Source organism: Diceros bicornis, chromosome 16, assembly GCF_020826845.1.
Source record: "Diceros bicornis minor isolate mBicDic1 chromosome 16, mDicBic1.mat.cur, whole genome shotgun sequence".
Lineage (NCBI taxonomy): Eukaryota > Metazoa > Chordata > Mammalia > Perissodactyla > Rhinocerotidae > Diceros > Diceros bicornis.
In genome coordinates, this window is record NC_080755.1 from 67,395,096 (window position 1) to 67,411,473 (window position 16,378).

Consider the following 16,378-nt stretch of genomic DNA (forward strand, 5'->3'; position numbering starts at 1 on the left):
TACAGCAGACCAGCACTGATTGTGATTCCTGTCCAGAGAGTGACTTCATCCACCCTCTCTGGACACATGCATATCCTGATGCATCCATATCCTGGATGAAAGTTTATATCTCTGTGTTTGGTAGGACTCCAGGTGTCTGTGTATGACGTATTTACTAAGGTCTACTGTTAGTTTTGTATCAATTCTGATTGTGATAATGGGGAAGATTGTCTCTGTAGATTTATATTACATCTTTGCTCTCATTCGAGGAAATCAAATATACTCAGTATGCTTTAATGAAATATACCCGTCAGTAATTCTACAATAGAGTTAAAATTATTTAAAAATAAATTATTAAACTAGTTATTGACAGAGTTAGAAACACGTACATATTTATGTATGTTTTACAGGAAGTAGGGTGGTTTTTTTTTTCTTTAGTAAGTAAAACTAGGATGTTCTAATAACGCATATACGAGTTCTAGGGTTTTTTTTCCTTAATCATTTTACTTTTACAATTATGATGATATTAGAAGGTAAATTTAATTTTAAATAGTAAGTTTAAACATCTTAAAAGCTATCCTGCCTCTTAATACAACTCTTTTTTTCAGTCCACCTTATTCTTCAGGGTAGCTTATTTCCTGTCACTTTCTCATTGTCTGTCTGCGTGTTGTCACTTCTTGTCTCTGCTCACCTTTAGTTTTGTGTCAGTGTGCTCTTTGCCGGGGTGTTGGTCTAGGGCTCCTGAGGTGACCTTTTGTTGGTTGTGACCGCAGTTAAGAACTCTGGCCCTGAAGCCTGACTGCCTGGGTTAGAGTTGGCTTTGCCACTGCCCAGCTCTTTGACCCTGGGCGAGTGCTGTCTGTGTTACCCGTCATTACTGCCTTTCTAAAATGAATCGTGAAATGTGCATGAATGCCATGGCTTTTCAGTCCAGCCCTCCCTGTCAGTCAGGAAGTGCTCCTTGAGTGCTGGTTGTGGAGGGTGCTGTGCTCTCTGCTGTCCGCCACGTACCCCGGGAAGCCTTGCAGCTGCCCCTGCTCTGCCGCCCTCCTCCTCTTCTTTCTCTTCCTCCTCTCGCCCTCTTTTTTTTTTTTTAAATAGCCTTCTAAATTTCCTTGTTGTTAACAGAACGTATCTTATAATAGGAAGGGCATCTTTGGAGTTTTGCAGAATTGCATTTAAATACTCACTCTGCCACTTCTCAGCCTTAAACGTGGAGCTAATTGCTCATTCAGTCGCTGGCATCTTCCTGGTGCTTAATCAGCATTGGATGTTCCCGTTCCAGTCGGATATCGTGGTAGCAGTGATAGCTGTTAGCACGTGGCAGGCGCTGTTCTGAAGCACTTGGTGTACGTTATGTTGTGAATCTGGTGTTAGAGCAGGGACGGTTGCAGTGCAGGGAAGCTGTGACTTGTCGGCATGGTGCTTGCTTCTCCTTGAAGGCCCTGTAGATAGAGCTCCAACTTGATATGGAAACAGTTTTTTGTAAGTAAAGGAATAATCTTAGGAGAGAAATAAAACCTCTAAATTTGCATATGCCGCTAAATCTTTCTGAGTGTTAAATACTAGATTCTAAGAATAAAATTCAGGAAAAGGTTACAAGCATGCTACAATGGGCAAAAGGTAGCAGATGTAATTTATCTGGGGGAGGTATTGATGTATGTTGAATGAAAAGATTATGTGATGTTTGAATTCCTAAACAGAGAAAGGAAGACAGAAATTATTATTCACTGTAAGACATTGTTATCTAAAGACTGCATCTCATTGTTCTTCCATAGCTTAGTAAATCAACAAACTTTTGGACTTCAAAGAAGGCTAGTGGAAATAACAAGTAAACATTTAAAAGGGAAATCAAATCATTTACCTGAGTTTCATTGGATTTTTTCAGGGAAGTAAAACTGTTCCTGAGGCTCAATTCTGAGAGCTGTCCCATGCATAGAACATATATGAGGACATCAATTGATGTAGTGCTCAGGTGAAATTTCGTTGTGGAGTTCATTGACAGCAGAGTAATTTGGGCTGGAAATACATATTTATGGATGAGTCATGTCTCTAAGTCATCTTGTGATACAAACTGCCCTAAAACCACAGCTTACAACAACAAAGATTTCTTTTCTCCTGATGGAACAAGTCTAACTTGTTGGCAGGAGCTTTGCTCATCATGGTCCCTCAGGGACCACTTCTGGAAACATGCTTCCACCATCACTGGGATAAGAAGAAACTGACGTGGCAGATTACATACTGACTCTACGGCTGCTGCCAGTGATGATGTAGGTCACCTTTCCTTGGCCAGAGCAATTTAGTGGCCTCACCTAAGTTGAACGAGTCAGGGAAGTGCAGTCCTACCCCAAGTGCAGAAGGGAGAATTGGGAATATTTAATGAACAGCACTACTGACTACCCACAGCGTGGTTATGGATGAGATTTTACAGGCCTTTTATGTACTGTAAAAAAAAATCCAGTAGTTAAGGAGTTAAGCAGAGGAAGAGCAGCCAGGAAAGAATGTTGAAAGGGAAACGTTTTGGAGGTGGTTGGTAGGCAACAGCATGATGGTCTGTAGAGGGCATTGGGGATGAAAAATGAAAAGAGGCCAGTGGATGTAGCAATTAGGAAAATATTGGTGAAATGAAAATCATTACCATGGATTTATTTGGGTGGAATTCAAATGCAAGGGCAGATAGGTGGAGTCTTTCAAGGTCAGTGGTGAAGGGAAGGGTCATGTGTCCTGGGTAGGATCCAGGGTTAGGGAGGGAAGATAGAACATGTTTTTAGGCAGGAGGCCGAAGCAGCAGAGAAGCATTGGCGATCAAAAACTGGCCAACTGGACTGGAGGGAAAGGATTTTATTGATTTTGTTTGTTTCTGGTGAGAAAATCGGTATCACAAAACTCTTAATGCTTTCAATAAAAGAAAAGAGAGTTTTATTTTATAAAGAAGAAAAAATATTCTATGGAAGAATAAGTTTCATGGGCATTCGGTAGTAACTGAAATATATAAATGTAAGATTGTGTAAAAGAAAATTATGTGGTGTTATATGGAGAATAGCTACCATATAAAATATGGCGTGGCTTCTTGATTTGTACAGAATATTTACAATCGTCAATCAGTCAATATCTCCCTTTCTTCCACCCCCCTTGCTCCATAAGTTATGTATTTCCTACATTCATTATAGTGTATATAAGAGAAACATGCAAATTTGTAAAATTGCTGTAAGTTCCTAGGATGTAAAACACTACAGTAAAATCAGGGCTGATTTAAGGAAAGAAAGTTAATGATAACAACTGAGGTAGTAAGGTTGGTGCAGAACATGGTAAGAGTTTGAGTTCCTAAAAGCATTGAGAAGGATTATAGCCTAACAATTTAGGCTCATAAATTATTGAGCAGTGTTAAGGACCTAACTGGTGCTGGGAATCTTAAGTTTATAATGGAACCAGTAACACGTCTGTTGTTTTCTCAGGCTGATGTTCAAGAGCAAAAGCAGAAACAAAGAAATGGACACAGAAATGGCTGGTCTCTAGGTGCAGGTTGTTGGAGTGGGTGTGTCCGAGGAATAGAGGGCAGACAGGAGCTTCTCACATGTGATAGTCACTGCCTACACATCCAGACAGGCAGTGAGCTCAGCGACAGCAGAGGGGTCCTACAGACTATGATGTTAGACATCAGAAGGAGCTTTGTAGTCACCCCACTCACAGGACCTGCCAGCCCAGTGGTCCTGTGCCCGCCACAGTTCTGCGGGTTGGTGAAGGCTGTTCCAAGGAGTCCCTCCTCTTCTGGGAAACCACCAGCCGTTCTCCATGGCTCAGGTGATGTGAGTTTGACTCCCATTCGGGCTGGAGGTTCTTGGGACCAGCATTGGTACTTTCTAAAATATTCTCCCAGGGTCGAGCAGGTAGATGTTAGGTACTTAACCAGTTTTATTGTTTCATAAAATATGTTTTTAAACTTGTCATTCTTCTCAGCTAATGTCCAAGCCTTATTTTGGCCAGTTCTCCTTTTTGTCTTCATTTTGTCCATTTTGTTCTTTTCTAGCTGCTTTTTAAAAGAAAACTTCAAACGAAAAGCAAGGAGAAAAGTATGATCACTCTTACACCCAAACCTGGGTTTAACAGGTGTTCCCTCCTTGTTTCCTCTTTCCCGTGTCACAGACAGCGTGCCCGTTATCCCCAGTCCTCTGTTCTTAACACAGACTTCCAGGCCCTTCCTCTCGCTGCTGCCTCACCACTGATCTTAGTCTGTGACACCTGCCTGCACAGCCGCATCTCATGCCCCAGTGGAGTGGCCGTGGGTTGGTGACATCAGCTTCACATCTGTCTGCACCACTTCCACCCCTGGAAGCACCCCAGACTTCCCGAATCAGAAACTAGAGGGCTTCTGACACCCACTGAAGATTGAGAGCCACTGTTCCGTAGTGGTCACTACAATCTAAGATATAAAAAGAATTCCTGCGTAAATTAATGAAGCTGTAACTAAATTCAGTGACTCTGACAAATGTCTCACTGGAATTCATTAATTTAAATTGGTCCTTGAAATTGGTTCTTGACATCTAACTTGATAATTTTATATAATCAGAACAAATTATTACAGGAGTTTATTAGAATACTTTTTAAAATGTACATGTTTTATCCAGACATGCGGATTAAGAGTAAATTCTACTATATTGTTAGATGGAGGAAGATTCTAAGGTAAAAAGAAATTCTTGAAGCCCATTTTCAGGATTAATATCAGAATGTTTTCCTTATTGTACCCATTAAGGACAGATGTAGAGCGGGGAGGTGGAGTCTACTCAAATTTGAACATTTTATTTTAGAACTTTGAACAAATCAAAAGTTTTTATTACTAAGCAGTTACTTTTACAATAATATTTGGTGAAAGTTTAAATTGTAAGGAGTGCAACTTGAGTAATGGATTGCTTTATAAAACCTAGCTTGAGATATATTTAATAAGATTATACTTGATTACATTTAAGAGGGGAAAAATTCTTAAAGGAGGTTAAGAAAAATCAATTGTGACAGGTTGCCATTTTCACACCATTCATAATAATAAGTTGCTCAGAGCAAGAACATCAAGGATGAAGTGATAATACCAATTGCTTCCAGCAGGTATTGTAATCCCTTGGCATATGGATTTGTGTTTCTAGTAAAAAGATGCTTTCAGATGTCTCGCTGGCAGATAGACAGGTGGTAGGTGCCATTGTGTGAGTTAGGGCTGCTGCTTGTTATCTGAATTGTTGTAAAGACGTTTTCAGATAATAGAACACAACAGAATCAGCTGCAGTGTTCTTTGCAAGTTGAAATATCAAGGCTGTTTTGGAGAATAGCTTTCTTATTTTAAAAAGAATAGTTTATTATTATTTTAAAAGTTGTGTTGATTTATATTAGAATATTACAGTAGAATAACTTATTTTTCTCTTTTCATGTGGTTTCATATAATCATAGCACCCCTTAATTTTTTTAATAGTTGCCTTCTTGAGTAATAAAATATTTTTGGATTTAAATGCTTGTTTAAAAATGTGATCATGTGCTTCACAAAAGAGCTGCATGTTGTAGAGTATAGTATTATAGTCGATCTATATAGGTAAAAAGACTTTGGGAATACTTTTTTTGGATAACTGTTATTAATACTAACAAATCATAGTGTTTCAAAGCCTCATTGGGAAAAGATTAACTAGAGAAACAAACCCACTATAAAGTAATTCGGTAGCGAGACCCAGTGTGGCTCTCAAGGTTGTGACAGCACACACAGCGCCTTCACTGCACATGTGCAACCACGCACTTGACGTTACAGCTGCCCACAATTAGAAGTTGTATTTCTTTATCAGCAGTGTGAGTATAAATAAACTTACAATTTCAGGAAAGCATAAGGAGGCAAAATGCTAAATGGTGAAAAAGCAATCCCAATGATAACATCTGGGACGTAATGCTCTATTAGAGTATATAGCGAATATCTAAACTAGAAAACTTCGATTTGTCCCTAAATTCCTTTTAAATATGAATTTGATTATAAAGCAAGTGTCCTAAATTGGAAACACAAGCACATCTGTTATTTAAAGTAAATACTTTGTATCGCTAAAAAGACTTAGTTTTACATAAAGTTCTGAATGAAAAAGGTTTACTAGTCATTTGTTGTGTATTAAATAACTATTTGATAGTATTTCATCATTTCTGAGGAGTACAGGTAAATTCTCTATGATCACAGTTCTTAACAGAGAAGTATAATTTATTCAAGAAGCAAGTAAGTATTTTCATAATTGTCTTTGTTTTTTGAAATCCTTGGTTCCTTACCCTGAGGCCATAAAAACTGTTAGAGATTTGTGGAATTTGTGATGATTTATTTATCCTGACATTTCCATCTTAATTTATATAAGCTCACAGAGCTAATATTTATTACTACCAGATTATTTGGAAGCATTTCTGATGAAAGCTTTTTTGGATGGGTAAGAAGCATGATCTGAAGTATCTAGTAAGATAGAGAATGGGAAAGACCAGTTTCAATACTTCTGTATGGAACTAGAGTGAAGACGGACACATGATGGATGATTATGTTGTGAATGAAGACAGAAAAGGAAGATAATGAGATTTTCCTGTTATTTTGAAATTCTCAGAGTAAATATTGTCTTCCCAAGGGGAGGGCTTCTGTGAGTCTCCCGACTAAGGCGGGTAAGTCTGTGTGGTACAGATGCGTCATGTTATTATGCAAATTGGGTCCCTTCATGGTCACCACGTGTCAGAATCAGACTGTGTGCACGGTGTGGGTTCAGAAGCAGACTTTACTGGGGAAAATTCCAAGCCACAGGTCAGCTAGAAGGGCAGTTTGCTTGGTTTTTTTCTGTGCCCTGGGAAGGCCTACGGGAGCAGGGTCTGCCGCCCCCACTGTGGTTCCTCCTTCTTAGTGGGAGAAGCCAGCTGGGGGAACATCAGCTGCCCAGCACCTGGCGGGCAGTGTGGGGTGCTTGTCCTTCAGGCCCCACCCTGGGCGAGGGCACCGCTGGTGGAATGGGAGGCCTGCTGGGGAAGTGGCAGCTGGGCCCTGTGCCTGCTGGCTCCTTGTTCCAGGATCTCGGCCACGGTAACACACTGGTTCAGTGGCGCCCTCTCAGACAGCAGAATCGACGACTCTGGGGCCACTTCGTTCTGGCCACCTCAGGCCTCTAGCACAGCGCCAGCCATGTTTGTTGAATGATTAAATTATCTTTCTTGAGGAGTAGTTTGTGTTTTTTTCCCCTGCATAGTTACTTCTTTCTAAGCGATAATTTTTTTAAAAATATTCCTTAGAAACAAATCTTAACACATCTGGTTTCAACTTGACTTTTCATCTATTTGAATATGTATTCTGGACGCGAATGTTTTCTTTTAATTTGATTTGTTGACATTAGAACATCAATTTTACCAAACTTCCTTTTTAAACTAAAACATGCATGTGATACATTTAACATGAAATTAAATAGCTTTCTTCCCATGGAATCAGCATTGTCAGCTAATAGTTATCTTTTGCAAAACTTTAAAATCTGTCATGTGAGTTTGCGTTTTCCTGCTCTACTGAGTGTTAACTGCTTGGGATTTCCTTTCGAGGGGCAGTGTTGTGGGCACTAGAACGAGGGGATGCACCTGAGGGATTCGGTAGGACAGGGGAGCTCAGGACGATATCTCACTCCTTCTTAACTCCATTCTGTTATTTCACAGTGTTAGTGTGTGAGCTTAGTCTCAATGCAGGTTAGTTACTGAGGGTGGGTTAGTTAGTTCAATAGACTAGATTGAGTGAGCTGTTTTGTTTGGTTGATTAGAAGAATTTATGCTAAAATGAGGCCAGGCTTCAGAGGACCCTTCAGAAGACCAGTATCTGTCCTACTGAAGGCTCTTAATAAAGATTTGTTGAGTTATTTTTCATTCCTGGGTATGAAAGTACTGGTAGTATTTTGCTTTGACAAAGAAAGACTAGATAGAGAATTACAATGAGACACTGATGATGGAATGGAGACTGTCACCTGAGACCTTTGTGTTAATTGGCTCTTTTACTCCCTTGAAACTTCTGAATTTCTAAACAAACAAGGTACTGTTACAGACAGGACTGTAACAGCCCTTTTTGATTATTATTCTTATTTTTTTGAAGCAAATCTAGTTCAAAAAAATTTATACTTTCAAAACAAGCAAAGAAGAATTGTTTATATTAAAAGAAGCGTTTCAGGGGCTGGCCTGGTGGCGCAAGTGGTTAAGTGCAGGTGCTCTGCTGCGGCGGCCCGGAGTTTGCTGGTTTGGATCCCGGGTGTGCAATGACGCACCACTTGTAAAGCCGTGCTGTGGCGGCGTCCCATATAAAGTGGAGGAAGATGGGCACGGGTGTTAGCCTAGGGCCAGTCTTCCTCAGCAAAAAAAGAGGAGGATTGGCAGATGTTAGCACAGGGCTGATCTCCTCACAAAAAAAAAGAAGGGTTTCACCCTAACACTTTAAGGATTTAAAATGATCTGTTTTATACAGACACACAAAAATGTTTGTTCATCTAACTTTGAAAATGCAATTACTGCCTAAGTTGCCAGTCACTTTTTTGTAGTAGTTTCTTTGGCAGGAGATAGGATCTTAAAAAATTAGGTAAATTTTGAGCCAGCCCTGACGGCCTAGTGGTTAAAGTTCAGCGCACTCCACTTCGGCAGCCTGGGTTCGGTTCCTGGGCGCAGAACCACACTACTTGTCTGTCAGTAGCCATGCTGTGGCAGTGGCTCACATAGAAGAACTAGAAGGAACTACAACTAGCGTATGCAATTATGTACTGGGACTTTGGGGAGAAAAAAAAAAAGTAAATTTAAAATGTCCGCTTGGGGCCGGGCCCCGTGGCTTAGTGGTTAAGTGCGCGCGCTCCGCTGCTGGCGGCCTGGGTTCGGATCCCGGACGCACCGCTTGTCTGGCCATGCTGAGGCCGCGTCCCACATACAGCAACTAGAAGGATGTGCAGCTATGACGTACAACTATCTACTGGGGCTTTGGGGGACAAATAAATAAATAAAATTATAAAAAAAATTTTAAATGTCCGCTTGAATAAATATTTGCTACATGAGTGGCCAGCACACCTGAGCACTGTTTTGGAGCGCCTGCCTCTTGTGGGCTTCGCTGTGGCCACACCCACCATGGAACAGGTGCCAGTTGCTCTTCTTCCTTCTTGTCCTCTGCACTGACTGCTCACATGTACCCTCGCTGGTGACCTGCTTCCTTCTCTCCATAGGATTCAACAAAATACGATTATCAGCATCCATACATGCCCCTGGCCTTCCGAGGCCTCATCTTCCATGTCACCTCTATTGGGACCCTTTTTCTGACTGCTTCTTTGGTTTCCCATGGCCATGGAATGGATGGTGTTCTTGTTCCTAGTTTCACCGTCATGATCAGTGCTTCTCCCTGTCACAGCACTGATCCCTGTGTCTCTTGAGTCCATCTGCCTCTCTCCTTCTCCGAAGCCTTGGTCTGAGTGCATGGTACCTAATGCAGTCTACCGTCACCTCTCCCCCAGACAACTGAAACAGCTGCTTTCGTCCCGTCTCCCTCTGTCCTCCCTCCAGTTGTTCTCTGCATCACACCTCGCACCATGTTGATAAAATGCAGATTTGATAAGGTTAGTTCCCTGCCTAAAGCTGTTGCAGGGAATCCTGTTGCTCTCATGGCAAACCCTAGACCCGCCCTGTAGCCACAGGGCCATCCTCCTCCAGGTGTTCATCGTGAGCGGTGCGCCTCTCAGTCCATGCTTAGCCCCAAAGGCTTGCTCTGTGTCTGAGCACACTGTGCTTTAGTGACCTAGCTTAGTCAGCCTTCTTGTGGCAGCTGCAGAGCACCCTGCGTTTCTCCTAAGCACGGAGGAGAGGTGTAACTTGATCACTGTGCACCTAGTTGTCTGTCTCTTCCTGTAAAATGTGGGCTTCTTGACCACAAAGACTGTTCATCTCTGTGTTTCTGGTGCCCTGCACAAGGTATGTGCTCAACAAACTGGTTGAACAAATGAGTAAACCCAGGGTAACTTCATTTACTTGTCTGCCTCTTCCACGAGGTTTTAAACTCCCTGGAGGCAGGAGCTGTGCCTTTTTCATTCCTGTGTCCCAAGCTCCTCAGACATAGTAGATGTTGGGCACTTTAAATTAGGATCTAAAAAAGGATATCATGATGATTCACCTGCAAGTTATGTATAGTCTTTGTCGGGGAGGTGGACATACCTGTAATAAAAATGGAAAATGAGCAATGCTGTCCTGGATGATCTAAGTGCTCCGGCAGTGTAGAGAGTGGGAGTATCAAATGGAGTGCACCTTTACTTATCACGTGCTGTGCTCCAGATGCTGTACCAGGCACTTCCTGCACTGTGACTTGTGCTTTTCTGTTTGTTTACAGACTTATTATCTGTTACTATCCTTGATTGATGCTCAGATTGTCCCTTCTTTGGCCTGTGGGAGCCCCTTCAACCCAGTCTCTGCGTCCCATTATCACGAACCCATCATTTAAAAATATTTTTTGTTCTTTTTGCCACAAAGAGATGTTCCAGATTCATCTTGTACTTTCTTTGCCCCAGCCCTGGGATCAGCTCTGGGTTCCTTTCAGCAGAGGATGGTGTTTAGAAGTCAGGATCTGGGAGCTGAGTGTGCTCATTGCTGTTGAGATGTGTTGTTCCCAAGCCCAAACAGTGGACAGAGTGAGCGGGGGAGGGATGGATGAACAGATGGACGAGTGGATGGATGGGTGGACGGACTGGTGGATGAATGGAATGGATGCATGGGTAAGTGAATGGGATGGGTGGATGAGTGGGTGGGTGGATGGATAGATGGTGGGTGTATAGGTCAGTTGGCAGATGGATGAGTATGTGGGTGGATGGGTGGGTGGATGGATAGATGGTGGGTGTATAGGTCAGTTGGCAGATGGATGAGTATGTGGATGGATGGGTGGGTGGATGGATGGATGGATGGATGAATGGGTGGACGAATGGACATGTTTAAGTCTATATTTATTTTTATATTTGTGTATTATTGAACATTATGAGTTCAAACACACTTCTAGTTCCAATTCAAGTCCATAGGATTTCTTCTAGTTTTCTCTTTTCATATTGTAACTCCCTTCCCTGACAGTGTAAAACCTGGTTACTGTCATTCTTTATATATTTACTTATCTGATCAACCAGACTGCACTTCTTTCCTCCTGCTGAGCTCCAGCATCTGGGCCAAACCACCGTTGCCTATCTCCTTTCTCACTGGGCTTGGCTCCAACCCTCCACCTGGGGCTGGGCCCTCTCAGGTACCTGGACCTCTCTGCTCAGGCACATACATGTGCACTGTATTTAGAAAGGAAGACATGGACACATTCAAGTAATTATTCTCCAGTTTTATTTTTGTTTCATTTCTTGATGGCTAAAACCTTGTGTTGGTTCATTTTGTAGACTTCAGCCAAAGCTTATAAGTGTGTTAAGGCAAATACATTAGGTGTTCAGTAAATGCTGATTGAATGAACAGATGAGTCAGTCGTTGAGAAAACTAATGACAGACATATTAACCACTTAAATCATCACCCTGAAGGAGCCTCTCAGTGAGTATAGGATAGTATGTGTCTTTAACTGACTCAAGAGGATGTGTGATCAAAAGAGCTCAGAGTCTCTTAGAGTGTGAACCTGGTGAGCAGTGTTTGTTTGTTTTGCACATCTGTGGTCACAGACTACCATGCCAGTGTAACAGTTGTGCTGCTGAGGGACCCTCCATCTTTCCATAGAAAGCCCTGGTCAGATGCAGGTGCCGAGGCCTGATTCTACCTGTGGACTTGGTCTCCCCATCCTCCACTACTGCCAACAACTGTCCCCGTGACCCTGAGCGAAGAAACAGCTGAGACTGTGTCCCTTCCCTTACTATGTCAGCTGCTCAGGAAATAAAGTAACCCTGACTTGCTGTGAGATGCCTGTTGTGTCTGTTGTTGCTTGGAGATTAGAACATAAATGTTCACAAATGTCTTTAAAGAGATTGTAATCAAAGAGGGGATTCATCACAGATACATTTGTCTTCTGTCTCTTTCCCTTCATTTTGCACACAGTAAACCCTTAATAAATAATGATTTATTTTAGGTGTGACTTGCTGTGCTGACGTTAAGAATAGTTTTTTTTTAATGTTCCAAGTTAAGTGACTTCAAAGTTAACAGATTTAGGAAGTTAGGCCTAGAATTCAAATTTGTGTCTTCTAAGCCACATAGCTAGATTTCTTTTAGCTTTCCTGTTGGTTCTGATGTGCAATATGAAGTACTTTTCCTCATTGCAGTGGTTGGCAGCTGACACTGACTGTCTTACATAGAACCATGTAACTGCTAAACTGCGTGACAGATGCTCTCCCACTGTCACGAATAAAGACATAAAAATGAGAAATAGAAAAAAAGACAAATGCAACATTACTGCATAAAGTTCATTAACCTGTGGAAATGAGCAACTTGTGTACGATACAATTTAGAGAAGGATTTATTTTGTTTTGGTTGAATATTTAGTCATTCAGGCAACAATTTTCTTAAATTAAAGTCAATAATTTGTTTTTTTTATTACAATTACAAAAATTGTTTCATAGCCTTAAGATACAGACATAGTCTGAAACACACAATGTAGAGAACAGAATTTTCATAATTGATCAATTTAATGTTTTTAATTCCAAGCAATATAAAGAAAAATGACTACTTCCAAGATTTAATTTCGATCTGACGTGATCAATTTGCCTGTACTTCTGATAACTGCAGACAATGTGGCAGCAGCTTTGTTTCAGGAGGGTGAGTGTATGCACTTTGCCTCATCAGCAGTCAACCCCAGTTACTATGGCTTGTATTCTAGATTTGAGAAGAAAATCAGATTGAAAAGTTCCGTCACATTCTGTAATTAGTCATCAATACTTATTCAAGATATACTCTTAAACCTTGGCTTTCTGGATAAAGAAACATAACAGTTTTAAAGATAATTTATAGTTGCTAATTAACTCAAACCAAAAAAATAAATGGGTTCTTGGATATTTTAAATTATCCATGTTATTTGCACACTTTTATTTAATACACATTTTAAATCGTTTTAAGGATGTATAACGTGCTAGATTGTAAATACATGTCCTGTTTTTGTTTTAATGGTGAGTTAGTACATTACAGAACAAAAGAAGGACACTAAAGATCTGATTCTGTTTCATAAAGTAAGATTCACACTGCTCAGGAAAGACATTCAGTGTATAAGTGTTAAGAGTGAATGAAGAGTAGTTTAATTATTTTCCCCCTTAATATGAATATAAGTAGTTCAAGAAGTATAAAAATGCTCAGTTTGTTATTTTGTTAATGCTACAATATTAGTTTTTCAAGATAAAATGGGAGTTTTCTTTGGCCATCCTTTTGTCACCCTAGGAAGGTGGAACCTTTACTTGCTGGTCCAGCCTACTTCTATTTATTGTTTGATCTGAATTTCTTGGTTAGTTCTGCTTGTTGTATGTAGGTCAAGCTATTTGCTGCTGTGACTAATTAATGTAAAGTTGTTTCTTTCTGTTTATAATCTTTTGATCGTAATTTATCATGTAAGTGATGTTTCATACTAATAAATTGAGTATAAATTCTCAGTGGTCTATTTAGTGCTTCACTTCTCTCCTGAGAATCACCTGGAATGCTCATAAGTGCTTCTTCATCCATTCGATGAGCACTCACTTCTATGGGTGCTTTGGTAGGCACAGTAAATACATAGATTCATATATAAACGTCTTTCCCTCAAGGAGCTCATCATCCGCTGATGTGGAGACACCTTTACAGATCATTTTAAAACAGACTTGCCCTTTATAGCCTTAGTATTTGTAGGGTGTTTGGGGAGCACTGAAAATTGACCCTAACAAACTTGGACACAGGGTTGGGGAGGTGTGGCCTGAGGGGTCAAACTTGAGGAGGAGGGTCAAGGGTGAGAAGAGAGCCTGTGTACATGCCTGGACCTGAAGCAATTCAGCCTGGTTGGTGTGCACGATTAAGGAGGGGGGTGGCCAGAGCTGTGCTTGAAGGAATAGTCAGCAGCTTGACCCCAGATGGTCTCCTCCCACACTAGAGTGCTTGAACCACATCCTGAGCCAAGGAAGGAGAAAGTAAGGGGTGGGAAGACGTGTGCTTTAGGTTGTTCTCACAGCCCTGTGGGGTTAAAGATGAAGTTCAAGATAAGACAGAAAGCCAGCCAGGCCTGGTGAGACCTATTCCAGACAGTTTACTGTTGTACTCTCTACAGCATGTGATGGAGATAGTAGTACTGTGTATTTTACATGTAACACATTGCCTGACACATCATAAATGCTCAAAGATGTCATTAGAGGCACATGAGAACTAGGAATTTTAAAATACTAAAGTAAAGAAAAAAATATATAGTCTGGTGCTCAGCTTTTGACTTTCTAAATAGATTAAAAAAAAAAAAATTTGCAAGTCTTGAAAACCAAGACTTCTGATTTGAAAAGAACTGGGTGTTGTTGAGATTCAAGAGGCCAAGTCTTAAAGGAATCAAGGAGGAGTTTAAAGTATGAACAGTAAAGAAAGAGATGACGAGGTCCAACTATCCCGGTGTAGACTTCCCCATCTTAGCCTGCTCTGGAAAAGGAAGGAGATTAATCAGGAAGCAGGAAAGACGGATGTGGGTGTGGGGTTCCTGCCTCCTCATTGGTACTCCCAGGAGCGAAGCAGAGGAGACTAGTGCTGCGGTTCCTGCCTGTAACTCTGGAGATGGGCAGCTTCACAGGTGAGCCCTAGCCCACAGTACTGTGGGCGTGAGAGGGCTGAGGCTGCCCTCCAAGTATCCCACAGTCTCCAGAGTCGTGCAGAACAGTGCCAGCCAGGAGAGAAGAAGGCCAGTGGGCTGTGAAGCATTCAGTAGTGACCATGAAATTGACCCGGGGGGGTGCCAACCACAGATCACAGGACTTCAACACTGAGAGTTGGTGTCATGTAGATAGGGGCAGGGGAGGTTAAGAGGTGGCCTCCTCATCCTCAGATGCCACTAAGTACCCATCACCTCATCCTGGAACTTAGATGTAGGGGTGGGGAAACAGTGGCAAAAGACTGAATGCAATTTAATTTAAATCTGAAATACTAATTACAAATTTTAATGAGTTAACTAGGATGTGACCAGACCATATTCCATTAGACTGAATATTTAGAAATTTATTTAAGGAAAATAAAGTTATACTTTGCACATCTAAGCCTATGTTCTATAAAAATGATATCCACTATCCTAAAACTTTCCAAATGTTGACATTTTGAGGTACTTTTGATACTTGCAGGTAGAGGATTCTAGGCACAGTTAGATATGATTCTGTATCTCCTGGTCAAGGTAGAGATTTGAGTGTTAGTTGGAATAGTCAGGGTAGATGCTGTACCCATGGAAACTGTGTGAGCTTGGGCCAAGGATGAGTTCTGTGCACCTCCAAGAACTAGGATGTGGTTAGAAGACTAGGATCTACAAAAAAAGGCAGAGGTACAAATTGGACCTGAGATAGAGAAGAGTTTCGAGATGGAGGGAATGATTACAAATGTCAAATGCACCGGACTGATAAGATTTGGACTGGAACACAAATATGGATCAGACTTTTTGGAGGACTTTGGTGACCTTAGATAAACACAGAACTTTCTACTTCAGGTAGAAGTTGGATGCAGGCAAACAAGGAGGGAGTGAGAGGTGAACAAGGTGAATGAATGTTCTGAGGCTGGGGTTTGTTTATAGGACAGAAAAAATGTCATGTTTCTAGGCCATGGCAGTAGCAAAGAAGAGGCAGAAGGTTCCAGAGAGACAAAGTTGATGATGAAATCCCAAGGGAAGCAGGAGGCATCTTCAGCCAAGAGGAGGGGTGGCCTTGAACTAGGTGAGGGAAATCACATTTTGTGAGACAAGAGAAAAAGAAAATGTGGGAAACTGTGGGTGGGTACTGATTAGTTCAGAGATAGGTGATCCTGAAGTTTCACTAGGCTCCATGTTCCGGATGCAGTAGGAAACGTGTTTGTCTGCCAGAGTAAAGTCAGGGAAGACCTCCTTTGGCCTTGAGAAAAATCTTGGAGATTTGGAGTAGACAAGGCTAGGAGAGCAAGCTGGGAGAAGAGTTAAAAAGACTGACCCATGGTGCTGAGGCCCTAGCAGAGGTTGGAGACTCTAGAAGTTTCTAGAAAGATTATCTTAAATTGCCGTGGGACTTTCTCCAGCAGTAATCTGCTACTCAGATGAAGAAGCAACGATCCAGATTTTGGATTTTTCTGTCAGGGTTTTATGGGGGGTGAATCAGAGGAAGCTAACATGCAGTAACAAATAGTCCCCGACACGTACAGTGGCTCAGAAACAGCACTTACTCATTTCTGCTGTGGGAGTGCTCTTCTTGGGATGATTCAGGACTTGAGTTTCCCTTATCTTGTGGTTCCAACATCCCTGGGGTC

General features: G+C 41.5%; 1 protein-coding gene across 9 annotated transcripts in view; it reads left to right on the forward strand.

Annotated features, from left to right (window-relative positions):
* The window catches only part of ATP9B (ATPase phospholipid transporting 9B (putative)), a 279,064-nt gene that overhangs the window by 141,178 nt on the left and 121,508 nt on the right, over positions 1 to 16,378 (forward strand). The gene's annotated exons all lie outside the window — the stretch shown is intronic.